The sequence below is a fragment of the Calypte anna genome, chromosome W, assembly GCF_003957555.1.
Source record: "Calypte anna isolate BGI_N300 chromosome W, bCalAnn1_v1.p, whole genome shotgun sequence".
Classification (NCBI taxonomy): domain Eukaryota; kingdom Metazoa; phylum Chordata; class Aves; order Apodiformes; family Trochilidae; genus Calypte; species Calypte anna.
In genome coordinates, this window is record NC_044276.1 from 11,146,197 (window position 1) to 11,168,391 (window position 22,195).

A 22,195-nucleotide genomic window follows, 5' to 3' on the forward strand; every position below is an offset into this window, starting at 1 on the left:
ATACCACAAAATCCCTCAAACTCTCAACGATAATAACCTCCTGAACAAAAACTCCCGACTTAACACTTCATTAATAATAACACTACTCTCACTAGCAGGATTGCCCCCGCTAACAGGATTCCTACCCAAATGACTTATTATCCAGGAACTCTCCAAGCAAGAAATAGCCACCTCCGCTACATTATCGCCATCCTATCCCTACTAGGCCTATTCTTCTACCTCCGACTAAGCCTATTACTCAACAATCACTCTTCCACCAAACCCCACAAACCATATAAAACAATGGCACACTAACAAACCCACAAAGCACCCTAATCGCTACACTCTCCTCCTTGTCAACCCTCTTACTCCCACTATCCCCAATAGTCCTCGCCTCCATCTAAGAAACTTAGGATAATCCACAAACCGAAGGCCTTCAAAGCCTTAAACAAGAGTTAGACCCTCTTAGTTTCTGATAAGACTCGCAGGCCACTAACCTGCATCTCCTGAATGCAACTCGGCACTTTAATTAAGCCAGAGCCTTGACCTAGATTGATGGGGCCTCGATCCCACATACTCCTAGTTAACAGCTAGGCACCCAAACCAGCGAGCTTCAATCTACTCAGACCCCAGTGCACACTCAATGCACATTAATGAGTTTGCAACTCACCGTGAACTTCACTACAGGGTCGATAAGAAGAGGAATCAAACCTCTGTAAAAAGGACTACAGCCTAATGCCTATAACACTCAGCCATCTTACCTGTGACTTTCATTAACCGATGATTATTTTCAACTAATCACAAAGACATTGGGCACCCTGTACCTAATTCTTCGGAGCATGGGCTGGAATAGTTGGAACCTCCCTAAGCCTGGCTAATCCGAGCAGAACTCGGCCAACCAGGCACCCTCCTAGGGGACGATCAAATTTACAATGTGATCGTCACTGCCCATTGCCTTCGTAATAATCTTCTTCATAGTCATACAATTATAATCGGAGGCTTTGGGAAACTGATTAATTCCCCTCATAATTGGGGCCCCCGATTATAGCATTCCCACGTATAAATAACATAAGCTTCTGACTCCTACCGCCGTCATTCCTCTTACTCCTTTGCTTCCTCTACTGTAGAAGCAGGCGCAGGTACAGGATGAACCGTATACCCCCCTCTGGCCGGCAACCTAGCCCACGCAGGAGCATCAGTAGACCTTAGCCATCTTCTCCTTACACCTTTCAGGCATCTCATCAATCCTAGGGGCAATTAACTTCATTACCACCGCAATCAATATAAAACCACCCGCCCTATCACAATACCAAACCCCCCTATTCGTTTGATCTGTCCTTATTACTGCCGTCCTACTCCTTCTCTCACTCCCAGTACTTGCCGCTGGAATTACCATACTACTCACAGACCAAAACCTAAACACTACATTTTTCGACCCCGCTGGGGGAGGAGATCCCATCCTTTATCAACAACTTTATTCTGATTCTTCGGCCACCCTGAAGTGTACATTCTAATCCTCCCAGGATTCGGAATTATCTCCCACGTAGTAGCCTACTACGTGGGCAAAAAGGAGCCGTTCGGCTACATAGGCATAGTATGGGCCATTACTATCCATCGGATTCTTAGGCTTTATCGTATGAGCTCACCACATTATTCACCGTAGGCATAGACGTAGACACACGAGCATACTTCACATCTGCCACAATAATTATTGCCATCCCAACTGGAATAAAGTCTTTAGCTGACTCGCCACGGCTACACGGCGGGGACAATCAAGTGGGACCCACCAATACTATGAGCCCTGGGATTCATTTTCCTATTCACAGTAGGAGGGCTCACTGGAGTAGTTTTAGCAAACTCTTCTCTAGACATTGCATTACATGACACATACTACGTAGTAGCCCACTTCCACTATGTGCTCTCCATGGGTGCCGTATTTGCAATTCTAGCCGGATTTACCCACTGATTCCCCCTATTCACAGGATTTTACACTGCACCCCATTGAGCCAAAGCCCACTTTGGAGTAATGTTCACAGGCGTAAACCTAACCTTCTTCCCACAACACTTCCTAGGCTTAGCTGGCATGCCTCGACGATACTCAGACTACCCAGACGCCTACACCCTATGAAATACTCTATCCTCTATCGGCTCACTCATTTCAATAACAGCTGTAATCATGCTAATAATTCATTATCTGAGAGGCCCTAGCTTCAAAACGAAAAGTCCTTCAACCAGAACTAACAGCCACCAACATTGAATGAATCCATGGCTGCCCCCCTCCGTACCACACCTTCGAGGAACCCGCCTTCGTCCAAGTCCAAGAAAGGAAGGAGTCGAACCCTCATACACTGGTTTCAAGCCAGCCGCATTAAACCACCTATGCTTCTTTCTTATAAGATGTTAGTAAAACCATTACATAGCCTTGTCAAGGCTAAATCACAGATGAAAACCCTGTACATCTTACATATGGCCACCACTCCCAATTAGGATTCCAAGACGCTTCATCCCCAATCATAGAAGAACTCGTTGAATTTCACGACCATGCTCTTATAGTCGCCTAGCAATCTGCAGCCTAGTATTATACTTGCTAACCCTTATACTAATAGAAAAACTCTCTTCAAACACCGTAGATGCCCAAGAAGTAGAATTGATTTGAACAATCCTGCAGCTATCGTCCTCATCCTACTGCCCTCCCATCCCTACAAATCTTGTACATAATAGACAAGATCGACGAGCCAGACCTCACATTAAAAGCCATTGGGCACCAATGATACTGATCCTACGAATACACAGACTTCAAAGACCTAACATTCGACTCATACATAATCCAACAACAGAACTACCACTAGGCCACTTCCGCCTACTAGAAGTAGACCACCGAGTTGTCATCCCAATAGAATCACCAATCCGCATCATCGTTACTGCTAGCCGACGTACTACATCCTGAGCAGTCCCAACCCTAGGTTAAAAACCGACGCCATCCCAGGACGACTTAACCAGACATCATTTATCGCCACATACGGCCGGGCATTTTCTATGGCCAATGCTCAGAAATCTGTGGAGCCAATCACAGCTATATACCAAATTGTAGTAGAATCAACTCCCCTTCCGCACTTTGAGAGCTGATCATCCCTCCTATCATCCTAACCACTAGGAAGCTATGCAACAGCACTAGCCTTTTAAGCCTAGAGAAAGAGGACTGCCAAGCCTCCCTAATGACATGCCCCAACTAACCAAACCCATGACTATTCATTATAATCGCATCATGATTAACTTTCTCACTAATCATCCAACCCAAACTCTTATCATTTACACCCACCAACACCCCCTCAGAAAAAGCCTCAACAAACACAAAACCCCATCATGATCCTGACCATGAACCTAAGCTTCTCGACCAATTTATAAGCCCATATCTACTAGGAATCCCATTAATTCTTATCTCACTACTATTCCCAACCCTACTATTCCCCTCCCCCCGCAACCGATGGATTACCAACCGAGTATCCACCTTGCAATCATGATTTATCTACATAATCACAAAGCAACTAATAATTCCACTGAACAAAAAAGGCCACAAGTGAGCCCTTATCCTATCATCATTAATAATCTTCCTTCTTTCAATTAACCTACTAGGACTACTCCCATATACATTCACCCCAACCACACAACTATCATGAACCTAGCACTAGCATTCCCACTATGACTAGCAACCCTCCTCACAGGCCTCCGAAACCAACCATCCGCCTCCCTAGGCCACCTCCTGCCCGAAGGAACCCCTACACCACTAATCCCAGCCCTAATCATAATCGAAACTACCAGCCTCCTAATTCGCCCCCTAGCTTTAGGAGTACGACTCACAGCCAACCTAACAGCAGGACACTTACTGATCCAACCTCATTTCAACAGCTACTGCAGTTCTATTTTCCATCATTACCCGCTATCTCCCTCCTAACTGCCTGCGTACTACTTCTTCTAACCATCCTAGAAGTAGCCGTAGCTATAATCCAAGCCTACGTATTCGTACTGCTACTAAGCCTCTATCTACAAGAAATATCTAATGGCCCACCAAGCACACTCCTACCATATAGTAGACCCAAAGCCCATGACCCTCTTTGGAGCAGCCGCCGCCCTACTCACTACCTCAGGGCTCATTCATATGATTTCATCACAAACTCCGCAAACCTCCTTTCTCTAGGCCTCCTATCCACCCTTCTAGTGATACTCCAATGATGACGAGACATCGTACGAGAAGGGACGTTCCAAGGCCACCACACTCCAACAGTCCAAAAAGGACTTCGATACGGGATAATCCTGTTCATCGCATCCGAAGCCTTCTTCTTCCTAGGCATCTTCTGAGCATTCTTCCACTCAAGCCTAGCCCCTACTCCAGAACTAGGAGGACAGTGGCCCCCCACAGGCATCCAACCCCTCAATCCTATAGACGTGCCACTGCTAAACACAACCATTCTATTAGCCTCCGGCGTCACTGTAACATGAGCCCACCATAGCATCACAGAGGGGTACCAAAAACAAGCAACCCAAGCTCTAACCCTAACAGTCCTCCTAGGATTATACTTCACAGCGCTACAAGCAATAGAATACCACGAAGCCCCATTCTCAATTGCCGACGGCGTATACGGCTCCACATTCTTCGTCGCTACAGGATTCCACGGATTACACGTAATCATCGGATCCTCCTTCCTACTTGTCTGCCTCCTACGCCTAATCAAGTTCCACTTCACGTCCAACCACCACTTTGGCTTTGAAGCAGCAGCATGATACTGGACACTTCGTAGATGTCATCTGATTGTTCCTCTACATAACTATCTACTGATGAGGATCCTGCTCTTCTAGTATATCTATTACAATTGACTTCCAATCTCTAAAATCTGGTTTAACCCCAGAGAAGAGCAATTAACATAATTACATTCATACTCGCCCTATCACTAACACTCACCACCATCCTGATCACATTAAACTTCTGACTCGCTCAAATCACACCAGATTCAGAAAAATTATCACCATACGAGTGCGGATTTGACCCACTAGGCTCCGCTCGACTTCCCTTCTCAGTCCGATTCTTCCTGAGTAGCCATCCTATTCCTCCTGTTCGACCTTGAAATCGCCCTTCTCCTCCCCCTCCCTTGAGCAATACAACTCCAATCTCCCACCACCACCTTAACCTGAACCTTCATCATTACCCTCTTACTCACCCTAGGGCTAGTCTATGAATGAACCCAAGGGGGACTAGAATGAGCAGAATAAAAAGAAAGTTAGTCTAACCCAAGACAGCTGATTTCAACTCAGCAAATCATAGCTTAGCCCTATGACCTTCTTAATGTCACTAATACACCTAAGCTTCTACTCAGCATTCACCTTAAGCACACTAGGACTAGCATTCCACCGAACCCACCTGGTCTCTGCTCTTCTATGCCTAGAAAGCATAATACTATCCATGTACATCGCATTATCCATATGACCAGCCGAAAACCTAATGACATCCTCCACCCTCCTGCCAATCTTAATACTTGCATTCTCAGCCTGCGAAGCAGGCACAGGCCTAGCAATACTAGTTGCCTCTACACGAACCCACGGCTCCGACCACCTACACAACCTAAACCTCCTACAATGCTAAAAATCATCCTACCAACAGTAATACTCCTCCCCATAGCCCTTCTATCCCCACAAAAACTTCTATGAATCAACACCACTGTATACAGCTTCGCAATTGCTACTCTAAGCCTCCAGTGAATTCTACCCTCATACTACCCATACAAAAACCTCACCCAATGAACTGGAATCGATCAAACCTCCGCCCCATTAATAGTCCTGTCATGCTGACTTCTCCCACTAATAATCCTAGCAAGCCAAAACCACCTACAACATGAACCCCCTGCCCGAAAACGAATCTTCATCACATCACTCATCATAATCCAACCATTCATCATCCTGGCCTTCTCAACCACAGAACTAACCCTATTCTACATCTCATTCGAAGCCACACTAATCCCCACCCTAATCCTCATCACACGCTGGGGAAACCAACCAGAGCGCCTAAGTGCTGGCATCTACCTCCTATTCTACACCCTAATTAGCTCCCTCCCCCTATTAGTGGCAATCCTACACCTCCAAGCGCAAATCGGAACGCTTCACCTCACAATCCTTGAACTTCATCCCCCCGCCCTAACCCCCAACTCATGAACAACCTACTATCAAACTTTAGCCCTCCTAACAGCATTTATAGTAAAAGCCCCCCTATACGGCCTCCACTTATGACTACCAAAAGCCCATGTAGAAGCCCCCATTGCAGGCTCCATGCTACTTGCCGCCCTCCTTCTCAAACTCGGCGGGTACGGCATCATACGAGTCACTCTACTAACAGGCCCCATCCCAAACACCCTGTGCTACCCATTCCTCGCACTAGCCCTATGAGGAGCCCTAATAACCAGCTCCATCTGTCTACGACAAACAGACCTAAATCACTCATCGCCTACTCCTCTGTCAGCCACATAGGTTTAGTTATCGCTGCAAGCATAATCCAAACCCACTGGTCATTCTCAGGAGCAATAACATTAATAATCTCCCATGGACTGACTTCCTCAATACTATTCTGTCTAGCCAACACAAATTATGAACGAACCCACAGCCGCATTCTACTTCTCGCCCGAGGCCTCCAACCTCTTCCCACTCATAGCAACATGATGATTACTAGCGAACCTTACAAACATAGCCCTACCCCCTACAACCAACCTAATATACAGGCTCTTCAGAAGGGACAGGCAGGGTAGGAGAGGTGGAGGGGTAGCCCTATATGTTAGAGAATCTCTCAACACTGTAGAAGTTGAGACCACCAATAATAGGGCAAGAATGCCTGTGGGTTAGAATCAGTGGGAAGGTCATCAAGGCCGATATCGTGATGGGAGTCTGTTACAGACCACCCAATCAGAATGATGAGGTCGACGAAATATTCTACAAGCAACTGGAGGATGTTTCAAAATCATCATCCCTTATTCTCGTAGGTGACTTCAACTTGCCAGACATCTGCTGGGAACTCCACACCGCAGAGAGGAGGCAGTCTAGGAGATTCCTAGAGTGCATTGAAGATAATTTCCTGCTCCAACTAGTAAATGAGCCCACCAGGGACGGAGCCCCACTTGACCTTCTTTTCACAAACAGAGAGGGGCTGGTGGGAGATGTGGTGGTTGATGGACGACTGGGACTTAGTGACCACGAAATACTAGAGTTTTCAATACTCAGGGATACAAGGAGGGTTGTCAGTAAAACCTCTGTGTTGGACTTCCGGAGAGCAGATTTTGGACTATTCAAAAGACTAGTTCAGAGTATACCCTGGGAAACAGCCCTTGAAAACAGAGGGGTCCAGGAGGGATGGACATACTTCAAAGAGCATATTCTGAAAGCACAGGAACAGGCTGTCCCAGAGTCCCTGAAGGCGAGCCGGCGGGGAAGGCAACCAGTCTGGCTGAACTGGGAGACTCTGAAAGAAATTAGGATTAAGAAGAGGGCCTATCAATTATGGAAAAAAGGGCTAACTTCTCAAGAGGAATTTAGGAATATAGTCAGGTCATGTAGAAAGAAAATCAGAGAGACAAAAGCACAACATGAACTGAATCTTGCTACCTCTGTGAAGGACAATAAGAAATCCTTCTACAGATACATCAATAGCAAAAGAAGAGGCAAGGAAAATATTCATTCTGTACTGGACATGGGTGGGAATATAGTTATCAAAGATGAGGAAAAGGCTGAGGTATTTAACACCTTCTTTACCTCAGTTTTCAACAGAAAGACAGGTTATCCTGTTGACAGCAGGCTTCTGGAGCCTATAGAAGGCGATAAAAATCTAAACAGCCCCCCTGTAATATTGAAGGACACAGTCAGTGACCTCTTGAGCTGCTTGGACCCCCACAAGTCTATGGGACCGGATGGGATCCACCCAAGAGTGATGAGGGAGCTGGCAGAAGAGCTCGCCAAGCCTCTCTCTATCATCTACCAACAGTCCTGGCTCACGGGGGACATCCCAGATGATTGGAAGTTGGCGAATGTCACGCCAATCCACAAAAGGGCCGGAAGGATGACCCGGGAAACTACAGGCCCGTCAGCCTGACCTCAGTGCCTGGCAGGGTTTATGGAGCAGATCATCCTCAGTGCAATCACACAGCACCTGCAGGATGGGCAAGGGATCAGACCCAGCCAGCACGGGTTTAGGAAGGGCAGGTCCTGCCTGACCAACCTGATCTCCTTTTATGATCAGGTGACCCGTCTGGTGGATGAGGGGAAGGCGGTGGATGTGGTCTACCTGGATTTCAGCAAAGCCTTTGACACCGTCCCCCATAGCATTCTCCTGAAAAAGCTGTCAGCCCACAGCTTGGACAGGAGCACCCTGTGCTGGGTTAGGAACTGGCTGGAGGGCCAGGCCCAGAGAGTGGTGGTGAACGGGGCTGCATCCAGTTGGCGGCCGGTCACTAGTGGTGTCCCCCAGGGATCAGTATTGGGCCCAGTTCTGTTCAATATCTTTATCGACGACTTAGACGAAGGGATTGAGTCCATCATCAGCAAATTCGCAGATGACACCAAGCTGGGAGGAAGTGTGGACCAACTCGAAGGCAGGAGGGCTCTGCAGAGGGACCTGGACAGACTAGAGAGCTGGGCCGATTCCAACGGGATGAGGTTTAACACGGCCAAGTGCCGGGTCCTGCACTTTGGCCACAACAACCCCATGCAGCGCTACAGGCTGGGGACAGAGTGGCTGGAGAGCAGCCAGGCAGAAAGGGACCTGGGAGTCTGCATTGACAAGAAACTGAACATGAGCCAGCAGTGTGCCCAGGTGGCTAAGAAGGCCAATGGCATCCTGGCCTGTATCAGAAACAGCGTCACCAGCAGGTCCAGGGAGGTGATTCTTCCCCTGTACTCAGCCCTGGTGAGGCCACACCTCGAGTACTGTGTCCAGTTCTGGGCCCCTCAGTTTAAGAAGGATGTAGAGGTCCTGGAAGAGGTCCAAAGGAGGGCAACCAGTCTGGTGAAGGGACTCGAGCACAGGCCCTATGAGGAGAGGCTCAGAGAGCTGGGGCTGTTCAGCCTGAATAAGAGGAGGCTCAGGGGAGACCTCATTGCTGTCTACAACTACCTGAAAGAAGACTGTAGCGAGGTGGGAACTGGACTCTTTTCACAGATGACCTTCAACAAGACAAGAGGACACAGTCTTAAGTTGTGCCAGGGGAGGTTTAGGTTAGGTATTAGAAAGAATTTCTTCACGGAGAGGGTGATTAGGCTATGGAATGGACTGCCCGGTGAGGTGGTAGATTCTCCGACCCTGGAGACATTTAAAAAAAGACTGGATGAGGCACCCAGTGCCATGGTCTAGCAACTGCTCCGGTGGGTCAAGGGTTGGACTAGATGATCTCTGAGGTCCCTTCCAACCCGGCTAATTCTATGATTCTATGATTACCGAGAAGTGGGTGTGAGCCGGTATCAAATCCACCTGTGCCCAGTTAGGGCAGGCCCCCTATTGAGCATGTGCAAGACCAAGGGGCCAATAAAAGGTGAGGCTCACACCCACAGACTAGCTCACTCTTGGGCTAGTCATGAGAGAAGCTGGTAGCTCTTTGAGCCACGGTCCGATCTTGCTAGTTTCACTACATGAGTGACAGACTTAGAGCACAACTCACAAGTCTAAACTGCTACACCTAATTAGACCTTGAGGCATCGATCCCTATAGAAAGGTTCGTCTTGCAACATCTGGTGGAGAATGCGGGCATAGACTTTGGTCTAGCCCGTGCTCCGACAAAACCAGAAAAAGGGATCCGACCTAGCGCAAACTACAATTAACAGAAGATCTGAGTTCTCCGGTAAGAAGACCCGTTACCCTTACTTCGATACTACTGATCAACCAAGAAAAGGAGAAGAAAAAGAAGATGGGACTTTCAGCAAGCACCCCTGTCTCCTCCTTCCCGGTTACTGCAGCCGCACGGGAACTCTGGCATGAGGTCGGTGACCTGTTGGGAAGCCTCCATACTCAAGAAGTGAGGAAAAACATAACCGGGTTAGATGGTGTCTGGGGAGTGGTGATCAAAAGCCTAAAAGAAATAAAAGCTGAGGCGAAGGCTGCCATCACCACTGTTGAAGCACTCCCGCCGAACGCTAGCTTCGATACTAAAACACCACCACCTGAGGCAGAACCCGGTGTAGTCCTGACAGCACCTCCATTACCTGCCGAGAATGAAAAAGCCCAAAAGGCGTTCCTAGTTTTAAGGGACAACAGCCTTGGCATCAAGGGCATGAGAGGAAAAGTGCATCATACCATAGCTGAATTCCTCTCGGACATCGGGCCGGAGGAAGATAAAGAAGTACCTCCTCTGAAGAAGATGCCGACGCCCCATGCCTCCGAGATGGGTGGCCCCAGCTGCTTGAAACTGCCCTTACTGTCACCTCCCAGCTCAGAAAATGAGCATGGGAAAGAAGCGGCCACCCCATCAGCTGCAACCGTCGGCCTAGAGGAAAAAATAAAAGCTCTCCTGGATCAAACAAATCAGGCCGTGAGATCTTTGGAAAAAAGGGTGACAGACATGGAGCAATACTCGTCTTTCCGCAAATATCGAGACCCACCCACCCTCCCTGACGATGAAGAAGATATTCCAGCCCCACTGTTATCGAGGCAGACCAACCCTAGCATCAAGGGTGCTGGTAAACCCCGACCCGGAAGATGGTCCGGAATCATCTGAGATGCCATCCTCGAAGGGGAATGGGAGGCCAGCACTGTTGCTTGCCCCGTCATATATGATAACAATGGGCCGCCTATATTCGAACAACATAGCTGGAAAACTCTACAACAAGCCAAGAAGACCCTGAGAGAGGGGGGGTTAAAATCGGAGAGTGGTCAGGCCGTCCTGGACTGGTTGTTCACCGCGGACACCAACTATCCCCACGATTGCCGAAATTTGGCCAGGTATCTTCTCACCCCCTCCCAACAGATTGTTTGGCTTAAAGAGTGGGAACGCCTGGCCCAAGCAGAGGCAACCCGCCCTCGAGCACCCGGTGACCCATTGTCAGGGACAACCGGCGAGATGCTCACGGGCGCGGGATGGTTTGCGGACGTTCAAGTACAACTCCAGTTCCCGACTGTGCTCCATCACATCGTGGCGTATTTGGCCCGCCAAGCATTTAACGTGGTTCCCGAGCCCACTCCACTCCCTTTCCTTTACTGCTGTTAAACAAGGGATGAATGAGCCATACCAACACTTTGTCGATAGGCTCTGGCAGTCCGTCACAGCTCAGTCCGAGCTGGGAGCTGAGCAAAGGGAATCAATGTTTAAATTGCTGGCGTTTGAAAACGCAAATCCGAAAATGAAGTCACTGTTTTCCACACTACCGAAGACAGCTGGCGTTTCGGACATGCTAGAGGTAGCTTCCAGGGCCACCCAGACGCAGCAGCATCAAGGAATGGCCAGTGCCTTCGCTGCCGCTCTGGAACCCACACAGAAGCTCCTCGCAGCGGTGGCACAGAGGCTGGACGGAAGGGGTAATCGGTTCAAAAGGAGAAACCGACCAAGGAAATCCACCCCCGTCTGCTTCCGGTGTGGGACAACAGGCCACTTGACGAGAGACTGCTCGGCTACAGTGTGGTGCGACCGCTGCCAAAGAGATAATCATAACAACCGGGCTTGCAGATTCGCAAAAAACGGCAGACGCAGCGCGCAAGGCCCCTGCGCCACGACACAAGTAGCCGGGCCAGCGCTATACAACGGCTTCCCGCCCCAGCCACAAGGGGAAGCTTGGGCATCGATGTGCCCTGTGCAATAGACATTACATTGACGACTACTCAGATTTACCGGTTACCGACGGGAATACACGGACCTATACATCAGGAAAACAGCACGATAGGAGCCTTGTTAATGGGATGTTCATCTACAGGAGTCGCAGGACTTATTGTGTTCCCAGGGGTTATAGACGTGGATTCTACAGGGGAGATAATGATCGCGTGTTTCACGTTGACGCCTCCCCTGATAATCAAAGCGGGAACCCGGATAGCACAATTGGTCCTCCTCCCAAAAATGAATTTGGGAAAGAACGTCCCCACGGCACGAGGCGGTCGGGCTTTGGATCATCTGGAGGCACTCTAGTAAACTTAGTGCAACAGATGAAGACCAGGCCCATTATTGTCGTGAAGATGATCGCCGGAAAAGAGGCAAAGACACTTTCCGTGATGATGGACACGGGGGCTGATGTCACAATCATCAACCTCAACGTATGGCCTCGTCACTGGAAACTTGTCACTGCCCATGATGCCGTCCAGGGAGTAGGTGGTGGTTCCACCCCCCTTCAGGCCCTAGAACCAGTGCAACTACAGTTTCCTGAAGGACAGAAGGTAACCGTGCATCCCTATGTATTGTCATTGCCAGGGCAACTAGGAGGGCTGATCTGCAGAGAAGTAATGAGTCAGCTAGGAGCCGTCCTCTCCATCCCTGAGCCCACCCGATCTCTTCAAAATTTTCAGTAAGGGCCACTGCAGTAGTGCCACCAACCCCCAGACTGAAATGGAAATCAGACACCCCCGTCTGGGTAGAGCAGTGGCCTCTACCAAAAGAGCGGCTACAAATTGCTAACAGACTAGTAAAAGAACAGCTGGATGCAGGACACATCCAGCCATCACTCAGTCCTTGGAACACACCTATCTTTGTTGTTCCGAAAAAATCAGGAAAATGGCGATTAATACAGGGTTTACGAAAGGTCAATAACCAGATGTGGCCCATGGGCGCCCTCCAACCTGGGTTACCATTACTTACAATGCTACCAAGAGGCTGGCACCTTCTGGTCATTGACCTCAAAGACTGTTTCTTCAATATTCCCTTACATCCAGAAGATACAGCGCACTTCGCATTCACCATCCCTTCCATCAACAAAAGTGAACCTGCAAAGAGGTATGAATGGGTAGTGCTGCCACAGGGGATGAAAAACTCTCCGACATTATGCCAAATGTATGTGGCATGGGCGCTATCGCCGATCCACGACAAAATGCCAAATACACTAACATACCATTACATGGACGACATACTATTCTGCCAAGAAGCCCCGCTCCCTGACGACTTCAGTCAAATCCTGACCAACCGACTGAAGACGAAGGGACTAATAGTTGCTCCGGAAAAAGTGCAGACCCAATCGCCCTGGAGCTACTTAGGGTGGAAAGTTACCCACGCCATGGTGAGACCACAGAAACTGGAGGTAATAAGTTTGGTTAAAATATTGAACAATGCCCAAAAGCTAGTGGGTGAGCTCCAATGGGTTCGACCCATTGTAGGCCTCACCAACGCAGACATCCACCCCTTTTTGTCATTGTTGCGGGGCACGCATCCAAATGCGTTAGTGAACTGGACAGATAGCCACACTAATGCGTTAAAACAGGTCGTCCGTAAACTGGCAACCGGCTATGCGGATCGGCGAGATGCCACACAACCCATCGGCATCTGGATATGTAATCACCCATCATTCCCATTCGCGCTGTTATTACAAGACTTTAACTGGCAAAAGGACAACTGCAACAACGATAACCGAAAACGCAATCAGAGCTCCCTGAGACCAGGCTCCATAGCCATCTTGGAATGGCTATTTCCATCGCACACGCCGCAGAAAGGTATATGGCAACAGACTGAGATAATAGCATTCTTGATACGTAAGGGACGGCAGCGTTGCCTGGAGGTAGACGGTCAAGAGCCGGGATGGATCAGCATCCCCATAAAAACAATCGACTTTGACTGGCTACTGCAACGCTCCGTGCCTCTACAACTTGCTCTATTCGGATATTCCGGGGAAGTCCGCCATGGAGGCCCAACACATAAGCGTTTACAGACCATCAGCCAGCTTCATTGGATTGAGCGTCCGATCGTTTCAGAGTGCCCAGTGCCTGGCATCACAGTTTTCACCGATGCTGGAAAGAGGTCGAAAACGGCCGCCTGCGTATGGCAGGATAAGGGTCGGTGGAAACAACACCTGATTCCGGGCACTGCGGAAGATAATCTACGGACTCTGGAATTGCTGGCTATTATCTGGGCCCTAACGCAATGGCGACAGGCTCCCCTTAACATTGTCTCCGACTCGCAATATGCAGTCGGAGTTGCGAACCGTATCGAGGCTGCTATTATCAAGCCGGTACAAAATAAGCGGCTATGGGAACTCTTCCTTACGCTACAACGTGTGCTAAAAATTCGAACGGAACCATGCTGCATACTACACATCAGAAGCCATAAAACCTCTCTGGGACTGGGTGAAGGAAATGCAAAGGCTGACTCCCTGGTCAGCCTAGGATTCCAGAATCCCGTCCGTCAGTTCGCAAAGGCTCAAAACAGCCACTCTCTATTCCATCAGAATGCCAAGGCATTGAAGCGCATGTTTTCCATTCCGTGGGAAGATGCGAAAGGGATTGTTAGAGCGTGCCCCCAATGCGCGCAATTTGGCCCAGCCCTGTGAATGGGAGTCAACCCACGCAGACTGCAAGTGGGAGAAATCTGGCAGATGGATGTCACCCACGTCTCAGAATGTGGACGTCTGAAATATGTTCATGTCACGATTGATACCTTTTCGGGCATGCTCTGGGCAACAGCTCAAATGGGGGAAAAAGCGTTACATGTGGTCCGTCATCTAACTAATTGCTTCGCTGTCATGGGGGTCCCCCAAGTAGTAAAAACCGACAATGCACCCGCCTATACAGGCAGGAAAGTCAAACAATTTTTTGCTACTTGGGGGGTAAAACACATCACAGGAATCCCCCACTCATCTTCAGGCCAGACGATAGTAGAAAGAGCTAATCGCACCCTGAAGACGTACTTGCAAAAACAGAAAGACAGCAAAGAGATGGACCCGCAGATGCGGCTTGGCAAGGTACTGTTTACGCTAAATTTTCTTAGCCCAAGCCGTGACTCACAACAACCCCCTGTGCTGCAACACTACTCGTCCCAGAAGATCAACCGTATGCCGGACGTCCAGATTCATTACAAAGCCCCATCTACAGGCCAGTGGGCAGGGCCCAAACCACTACTGTTTACCGGGAGAGGTTATAGCTGTGTCTCAACAGACTCCGGACCTCTCTGGGTACCCAGTAAGTGGACACGCCCTGCCACAAACAGACCTTTAAAGAACAACGGTGCAGCATCCAGCAGGTCGAATTAATTAATCCGGACAAATTTGCCTAGATATTACATGACTCTTTTTAACTGTTGGTGGTGCCCCCCCCTAACAAAAAAAAAAAAAAAAAAAAGAGGTGAGAGGGATTAGCACTTTTGCTGTATAGTTTATTCACAAAAAAAAAAAAAAAAAAAAAGGGGGGGGGGGAAATGTAGTGGAACAAAGCAATCAAATGCCTCTGATTACCGAGAAGTGGGTGTGAGCTGGTATCAAATCCACCTGTGCCCAGTTAGGGCAGGCCCCCTATTGAGCATGTGCAAGAGCAGGGGGCCAATAAAAGGTGAGGCTCACACCCACAGACTAGCTCACTCTTGGGCTAGTCACAAGAGAGGCTGGTAGCTCTTTGAGCCACGGTCCGATCTTGCTAGTTCCACTACCTGAGTGATAGACTTAGAGCGCAACTCACAAGTCTAAACTGCTACACCTAGTTAGACCTTGAGGCATCGATCCCTACAGAGAGGTTGGTTTCGCAACACCCAAATTATCTTCAAGTATTCGTTGGCCCCATTCGGTCCCATTACTGACAAAGCCTCCACAGATACTTGTTTTAGAAGGTCACTGGAGGCCATAATTGCAGGGAGGAAAAGGTTCTGTAAAGGTGGTTCTGAAGCCACAGATATTTATTTGTTTGTGTGTTTATGTATTTATTTATTTATGTATTTTATGGATCAGTCAGGCCAAACTCTGAACCCCAGGCAATGGGAAATCAGATTCCATCCCTCACTTGCAGGTCAGGACTTTTCCTGGGGGCAGTGGGGTGTGAAGATGTGCAATAAAAACTATAGGAAAAATGAACACCTCCCTACTACCCCAAGAAGGGTCAAGGAGCAAACCAAATGCAGAGCCTCAACAGAAACTTCTGCCTGGTGGTGGTGGTGATACAGGGACCATTTCTAAAGTCACCTTTCCAGACACAGACTGTGCAGACAAAGGCCATTCCCATTCCTCTCCAATTGTCCCCTTCTCCTGCTCTTTGTTTATTCAGATGCCTCTCCCCTGGGCTGCTGCTTTGAGCAGCAGGTTGTTCAAAGCTCGCCTGTCTTTCAGCAGCCTGATTCTCTCTTTAGCCACCTCTGTCATGATGATCACAGCTCTCTTTTCCCATCTGTCTCTCTAAGCCGTTTCTCCTCAGATTCTTCTTCACTTTCTCTGTTTGACTTTTCTTGGCTTGCACAAAGGAAAACTCCTGCTGTGCCCATGTGCAGTCAGTTCTCTAAAGAGAGCAGGTGGGAGGTGGTGCAGTGGAGCTGTAACTTCCAGCTGCAGAGAGGAGAGGAGAAGTCTGATGCAAGGACCAGGGATGGAAGTCCCAGGTGGGACATGACAGAAATGGTGGGGCTGGGGAGGTGAGAAGTAAAGTTGCCCACACAGTGTCAGCCCTCAGGGAACTTCTGTCACCTCTTCTCTAAACTGAAAATTATGAGATGATCTTTTGTAGCGGGAGGAGCCTTTCTTGTTCCTGAGGCTCGACGAGCTGCTGGCCTCTTCATTGCCTCACACCAGAGTGAGCTTCTTTCGGTGGGTGTGTGTCCTACATTTATTTGCCCCCTGGTAATAGGGGGCCTGTCCTAACCAGGCACAGGTGGACTCACACCCACTCTGCAACTGGAGGCACCTGGTTTATCTTGTTTCTCTACATTTCCCCCCCCCTTTTTTTTTTTTTTTCCCCTCACCGGATTTAACACTTTGTTATACAGCAAAGCTTTCCCGGTTTGCCCTAGCTTACAAAAATTTTAACACTGATTACAGGACACACTTATAGCTTACGGGATTTAACCCTAGCTTACAAACATACACTTATAGCTTACGGGATTTAACCCTATCTTAAGACTGACACAACACTGATTACAGGATTTAAACTTAAACATACAGGATACAGGATTTTTACACATTTTTTTCTTCAACTGACACAAACATACACTTATAGCCTACGGGATTTAACCCTAGCTTACAAACATACAGCCTAGGCAAACCGTTCAATGTCAGCCCAGGCACTTTTCACAAAATCTCTGCCTTTCCGACTTGAGATGTTCTTCTCCCTCCTGTATCTGCTCTTATCTTGGCTTCCCTCTGCTCAGGGGTTTCCAAAGAGCTTGCTGGTTCCTCATGGATTTCTGGTTCCTCATGGGATTACAGGATTTAACCCTTCCTCATGGGATTCCATACACGGGTTTTAACCCTTCCTCATGGGATTCATTCCTCCTGGCTGCCCTCTGCTCAGGGGTTTCCAAAAAGAGAATCCTTATCTTGGCTTCCCTCTGCTCAGGGGTTTCCAATCCAAAGAGATGCTGGTCATACCTTTCAGGGAGAGTGTTAGCCCAGGCACTTTTTTCAAATCAGGGAGAATGTTCCTGTTGCCAGCTCCTCACACTGCTGCTTCTTTAGACGTCTGTATGTTGCTGGCATTCTCCACCAAATGTAGCAGGAGGAGCCTTTCTTGTTCCTAAGGCTCGACAAGCTGCTGGCTTCTTCATTGCCTCACACCAGAGTGAGCTTCTCTCGGTGGGTGTGTGTCCCACCTTTATTGGCCCCCTGGTAATAGGGGGCCTGTCCTAACCAGGCACAGGTGGACTCACACCCACTCTTTGGCAACTCGAGGCACCTGGTTTATCTTGTTTCTCTACAATCTTTTAAAATATAATTTAAAAAATAGCATAAATCAAAAACCCCAAAAGTGCTACAAATAGTTTTCATTAAGCACAGTATCAAATTTTCCTCCTTTACTACAGTGTGAAAAGCTCTCCAGTTAGCTGTACAAATCTTGATGATGTGAAGAATATCTCATGGAGAGCCATGACCCTTTATTGCTCTCTGTATTTCAATGAGCCCCAGGGTGTGTTTGGTGCTGAGTCCATGATCCTCAGGTGCTGAGAGATGAATGAACAAAGTGCTCCAGAAGTCAGAATGGAACCTGAAAGTACCTTGAAGCATTGATTGGCCTCACTGAGGGCCATTGCTTCCAGAACCTCCCCATGGCCTTGTTAGAGCAGATCACTGGAGGCCATGATTGCTGGGAGGCAAAGGATCTGTAAAGGTGGCTCTGAATCCAAGGGTTTTTCGTTATTTGTTTATTAATGAAGCATTGAGGACAAACTCTGAACTATAGTCAATGGGAAGGTAGAGCCCATCCCTCACTTTTGAGTCGGGACTCTTCCTGGGGACAGAGAAGTATGAAAACGAGTAATCAAAAAAAAATGTGACACATTCTGACCTCCCCCAGAAGGGGAAAGAAAGTCCAGAGCCTCAGGACAAAATTACTCCTGTCAGACCTTGGTGGTGGAGGCAGCTGCCAGGTCTGAGGTGACAAAGCCGTTGGTCCTGTTGGGCCTTTCAGCCTTCCAGAGCCCGTGGCCACCTCTCCTGCAGGCTGTCCTACACTGTCCATGCCTGCAGCTCCTTCTTTAAAATGTTTTTAAAAGGCTTTAAACTGAAGGACAAGGAGGGAGGTACTCAAGATGGCAATGATCACCCCACCATCACAACTACAACAGATCTGGGATTAAACCAGGCCTGCTGACCCCAGGAGTCCAGCCTGGACTTTCCAAGGGCTGCCCTGAAGCCTTGGTGGTGACGTGACACTTGTGGGGGTGAGGGGGGAAAATCATGGTACCATTTTTCTATGTATTTGTATATATTTAGTAATTTTTCCTTTTAATCAATAATGTTTCATTAAAGCTGTGTAGTTTAGTTTCCAACCGATCAGTCTCTCTCCCTTATTCTCTCTCCTTTCTTTATCAGGGATGGGAGGGGCATTAATAGAGAGCTTCTGTCATTCGGTTAATTACAGACCCAGTGTTTAACCCTGACAGATTTATTGGCGACCCACGTGGGGCTTAAGCTTATTAGCTCAAGCTGAGTTCACATTTCAACTCATTTATATGAAAAGTTTGAATTTTTACTTCAGTGGGAGGATACCCAGATGGATCCGATGAACAGGAACTATTTCTTTGGAAATTTCACAGGGTTGGAAATCAAACCAATCATGCTGTACCTTTGGTACTCAGAGTATGTGATCTGTGGCTTTTTAGCAGGGATTAGTGTTGCTCTGTGGTTCATTCTTAATAAGAGCTCCTTACGAACTATAGTTGTGATATGGTCTTCAACAGTGTGGTACATGGCACAGTGGTGTTTCATACACCTAGGAGATACACATAGGATACACATTTCATACACATAGGAAATATCCCTATAAAGAGGAAATAGACTGCCCACAGGTCAAAGCACCCACACTTGGACAAGCTATCAGGTATTTGAAAGAATTGGCTGTACGAGATGTGATCTATACCCATGATGAAACTGTAGATCCTTATCACATGCCATGTCCTAAACCTATGTTGCAAAGGTTTGTGCATGCTGCACCCTCCCCATTTAACCATACACTATCAGTAATGTTATGGGTTCCTGGAGAAATGGAACCAACTGTGGGTGATGTGATTAAAACAGCACGAGAATATGAAGATGGCTCTGCTGAGTGGGAATAAAACTTTTTCCGATGGAAATTTCACAGGGTTGGAAATTAAAGTTGCTGTAACTTTGGTATTCAGGTATGTATCTGTGCTTATATAGCTGGGATTCGTGTTGCTCTGTGGTAAGAGCTGCTTGAAAACTGCAGTTGTGATATGGTCTTGAATACTGATATACAGCGTGATACTTGGTTCAGTGTTTCATACAGAGATAAAGAATTTTGTTGATAATTACACACTGAGTTTTAATTTGGGAAATGTTACCACTCTTTCATTCTGGGCTGAGTCCACTAGAGTGTCCACCACTCCATCTTATTTCGATATATAGGTATAATGGACTGTTAAAAAGTACCTTAAAGGCAATGGGTGGTGGAACCTTTAAAAACTGGGACAAGCACATGGCACAAGCCAACTGGTTAGTTATCATCAGGGCTTCCATCAATCGAGCTGGTCCTGCTCAGTCAGACCTTCCACCTTTGGGGGCAGAGTGCCTGTGGTGCATGAAAAGAATCTGCTGAGAAAAACAGTTTAGGTTTTTCCTTCCTCAGGAAAAGGTAAACCCATTTGTGGGGTTGCTTTTGCTCAAAGGCCTGGACACACTTGGTGGGTGATGATAGAAGATGGAGAAGTACAATGTGTACTACAGGGGAATCTAACACTGGGTGAGAATACCTTATTTGTGCTTGATTAGCTCAGTCAGTAGAGCATGGAATTTTGGAGAGTGTGAATTCATGCTCAACATTAATTGCTGTTTTGTGAATTGTTGCATAAATTAACAGTGTTATATGACTGTTTTTCAGGATAATGTTATGGTGATGAAACCAGAACTGGCATCCAGTAACTTCCTTGAACCTTCAGCCTTCTACAACCTTCACCTTGTGGACCATGGACATGAACTGTGACAATTGCTTCCTGTTTTTATAATCTTCTACAATAGATGAACATCTGCAATCATTGACTAAATTACTTTGTAGGTTTTAGTATATATAGAGAATAATAATTTGTGTAGGAGCATATTTAGGGATAAGTGAAAGTAATGACCGGAGCATGACACCAGTGTTATGGAATAAGGGGAGGAATGTCCTGGTTTGGGCCAGGATAAAGCTAATTTTCTCTCTTGCAATTTTGTTTTCAGATAAGTCTCTTACAAGTAGCTGCACTTGCTGAAATTAACAGCAAGTTTCTCAGTCAATGTCTGCTTCTAGGACTGATAAAACTCCATGTTTATAGTTACTGCTGGAGTATGATCTGCAGAGCCAAGGCTGCTGCTCGGTTCTGAACATCTTGTGCTCCAGAAAGAGAAAAGGAGAAAGAAGGTCACACCTACAATCCACTTTTAATGAGGAACAGACAAGATAAATGACCAAAACTGACCAAACAGGGTATTCCATCCCATACATGTCATACTCAGCATAAATGTGAGGGATCACGAGGGTCAAACCCCTTCCCTTCCTCCCCTTCTTCATCTGTTCCTGTTTGCTTCAGTATCCTGAGAGGATTTTCTCTGTTTGTCTGCCTGTGGTCCTGATCCATACCAGCCTGAATCTCTGTGTTCCTACCTCCAGTTCCCGACTTCTGCTGAGTCCAGGAGCCCAGCCTGGACTTTCCCAGGGCTGCCCTGCAGCCTCAGTGTTGATGTGAGAGCAACTGGAAGAAAGGGGGGAAGTATCAATTTTCCTGTATATTTGTGTATATATAGTATTTTTTTTTCTTTTTCTCATTACTGTTTCACTAAAGCTGTCTAGTTTAGTTTCCAACCCATAAGTCTCTCTCCCTTATTCTCTCTCCTTTCTTTATCAAGGAGGGGAGGGGGATTAATAGAGACCATATGTCATTGAATTTAATTGTCGGGCCAGTGTTAAACTGTGAGAGGTATGGACCGGTTGGCGTGGGTTCAGAGCAGGGCTATGAAAATTATCAGAGGTCTGGAACACCTCTCCTAAGTCCTAGTCCTGGAAGTTCCAGAAGGGCTGGTCTGGGAATGGTGGAGCTTTTCTTTACAGAGGGAAAAAGCTTGGGCTAGAAAGAATGGCCCGAAGTGCAGCTGGGGATGCCAGCCCTTGAGCTCTTGGTTCCTCATGCTGTAGATGAGGGGGTTCACTGCTGGAGGAACCACCGAGTACAGAAACGCCATCACCAGGTCCAGGGATGGGGAGGAGATGGAGAGGGGCTTCAGGTAGGCAAAGATGGCTGTGCTGAAAAAAAGGGAGACCACAGTAAGGTGAGGGAGGCACATGGAAAAGGCTTTGTGCTGTCCCTGCTCAGAGGGGATCCTCAGCACAGCCCTGAAGATGTCCACATAGGACACCACTATAAAAACAAAACACACAAATGCTAAACAAACACTGATGACAAGAAGCCCAAGTTCCCTGAGGTAGGAGTGTGAGCAGGAGAGGGTGAGGATCTGTGGGATTTCACAGAAGAAATGTGTGGGAAAAAATCTCTAAGCTATCCCCATATCCTTAAATGATTTAACCATTCATTTAACCCAGTATATGCAACAGTTAATTTTTTTCATGTTATCTTAATCAATCGTTTTCGGTTGTGAATTGACTCTGAATGAT

The 22,195-nt window shown here is 47.6% G+C and overlaps 1 long non-coding RNA gene across 1 annotated transcript; it reads left to right on the forward strand.

Moving 5' to 3' along the window:
• Nucleotides 1–520: 520 nt before the first annotated feature.
• Nucleotides 521–21,818, forward strand: LOC115600153. The gene is made up of 4 exons (XR_003988831.1): nucleotides 521–956; nucleotides 14,096–14,100; nucleotides 18,928–18,936; nucleotides 21,808–21,818. It is a non-coding gene; the product is annotated as an uncharacterized LOC115600153 (long non-coding RNA).
• The last annotated feature ends 377 nt before the right edge of the window (nucleotides 21,819–22,195 follow it).